This window comes from Benincasa hispida, chromosome 12, assembly GCF_027475165.1.
Source record: "Benincasa hispida cultivar pf3 chromosome 12, pf3_genome.v1.1, whole genome shotgun sequence".
Classification (NCBI taxonomy): Eukaryota; Viridiplantae; Streptophyta; class Magnoliopsida; order Cucurbitales; family Cucurbitaceae; genus Benincasa; species Benincasa hispida.
Window position 1 is genome coordinate 67,732,806 of NC_143489.1, and position 2,761 is coordinate 67,735,566.

Below are 2,761 nucleotides of genomic sequence, written 5' to 3' on the forward strand. Positions count from 1 at the left end.
TTTGATAATTTTTTTATTTTTTATTTTTTTTAAAAAAATTAATCTATAACATTCACATTTTTTACTTGATTTGCATCTTTTTAAGTACAATGGTTGAATTCTTAGTCAAATTCTAAAACAAAAACAATTTTTTGAAAGCTACCTTTCTAGCTCTCAAAATTTTGCTTGATTTTCTAAACTATTAGTGAAAAATAGATAACAAAAGAAGAAATTTGGTGGTAGAAGTAGTGTCCATAGACTTAATTTTTTTAAAAAAAAATAAAAAATAAAATGTTTACCAAATGGAGTCTTACTTTTTATTTTTTGGTTTTTGAAAGTGAAGCATATTTCATCCTCATTTCTTATATTGATTTGCTTCTTTATTAAGAGGGATTTTTACATAAAACATCATCTTTAGGCCATATTTTTCAAAATATCTTTAGTTTGATTTTTTTTAAAGAAAGGCTTTTAGTATTATTTTTGGATAAATTTATTCCTTTTTATTATTTTTATTTCGATTTTTATATATATTTCCCTATTTACGAAACTTTCTTAATGATGGAGAAAGAAACTGCATTTATTATAGAGATAAAACAAAATGTATTTAATATGATTTTTTAACATTTTCAAATGGAGAGAGAAAATTTGAGATTTTTTCCTTAATTTATTTCAATGGGAGAGAAAAATGCATTTAATGAAATTTTATTTTCCATTTTCATTGGTTTCACATATTGTTTCTTTTTTCGGATTCATAATTATTTAAAATATAACTCAAAATATTTTATTAGGTAGTTGAAAATATTCTAATAAATATTTAAAATATACAACAGTATATAAATTAGAAATTTATTCAATTCTTGATATAAATCACCATTTCGTTTTTCATGTTGATTTTTTATATTATGTGAAATATTCCATTGTTTGTTCACTTGTGCATGTAATATATTACATTGTTTATTTGAAAACATTCTAAAAAATATATGAAATATACCGGTAAATATATTTGATATCTACTCAAATATTCATGGTTATTTTTAAATATACCTTAGGACTCAAATATGTTATGATATGTATGTTAATATATTTCATTGTTTATTTGATGTATATATCCCAAGTTTTATGATATAGATGCATAGGTTTTGATATTCTGTTATGATATGTATGTCTTTATACCTTAGAACATTATTTTAGATGTTTGCAAATATTCATACCAATATATGAAATATACTAGTAAAATGATAAAATATTTTTAAATATTCCAATGTATTTTTAAATATACTAGTAAAATGATTTATCTATATATACCATAGTTTAGATTCATGGTTATTTTTAAATATACGTTAGAATATCTGTCTTTAAACAATATATGAAATATACCAGTATGATTGAAAATAAATATATATAAATCATAGTATATATAAAAAAACCACCATATGTATCACAGTATATATTGAAATATATATATATATATATATATATATATATATAAAACCACCTTATATATCGAAAACGAAAAATCACCATATGACAGTATTTATATAGAAAAAAAACCTCATATGGCAGTATATATATATATATATATAACTGCCCTATATATCACCATCGACTGTCATCATCCAGAACCCCATGCAAACGGTTCATCTTGAAAGAACCCCTGTGAAGGGGATTACAACAAAGGTGAATCATCCCAAAAACTCAATCTTTTCTTAAAAAAATATTTTACAATACATGCATTAGGGGAAAAACAAAAATATACAACATGCTTAAAAAAACCAAAAGGTTAGGAAACCTTACTCTTGAAGACGTTATTCAAAAAAAAAAAAAAAAAATCCTATGAACACAACCATGAAAGAGTCCTTGGTATTCTCTAGTGAGAATCTAGGAATGTAGGCTCTAGAGAAGTTTGGGCTTGAGGGAGAAGGAAGAATGTTTTGAGAGAAAAAACTTGGGAAGGCAAAAAACTTTTCAGAGAAAAAACCAAAAACCAACGTTCTGTGTATCTCACACACTTTTCTCTTTTTTTTTTTTTTTTTTTTTTTTTTTTTTTTTTTTTTTTTTTTTTTTTTTTGCAGGTATATGAAAGAGACCCCTTCACCACTTTTTTACGTGAGTGTTGAGAGAAAAAGGTGGATAAGGAGTTATAACTCCCTCCCCTTTATTATTTTTTTTTTAAAAAATAATTAGAAAAATATTTAAATAAGAAAATAAGAAATAATTTTAATTCATAATTAAAATTATAACAAAAATATATAATAACCAACTTATTCTATATTATGCAATCGTATGTTATATCATATATAACATATAACATATAGTTCAAATTTGTATCATATACAATATATAATCTATAGTTTCTTTTCTGTCTCTTATGGTATTTAATATAAATCATATTCACATTAAATTTTAATTATATGAATCTAATTCATATAATTAACATTTGAATCATATTCAAACATTTAATTCCTCTTATAAATTCTTTATATTATAATGTATCAAATATATTATAGTAATTATATCATATATAATTAATTCCCTCAATTAAGTTGAACAATTCAAATTAATCCAAAACTTGATTCTCATAAAATCTGATGAGCTACCGAGGGGACCTCATGGACCTATAGTTTAAAGATCCAACGGTTTGTGAATAATTAATTAAACTCTTTAATTAAATTATTTACCATCCGTTAACTGTCAGACACTTCACTAAAGACCGACAGTTGCATTCTTCCTACTACATATATGTTTCTGTGTCCATTGGATATAACCAATCCACAGTACGACG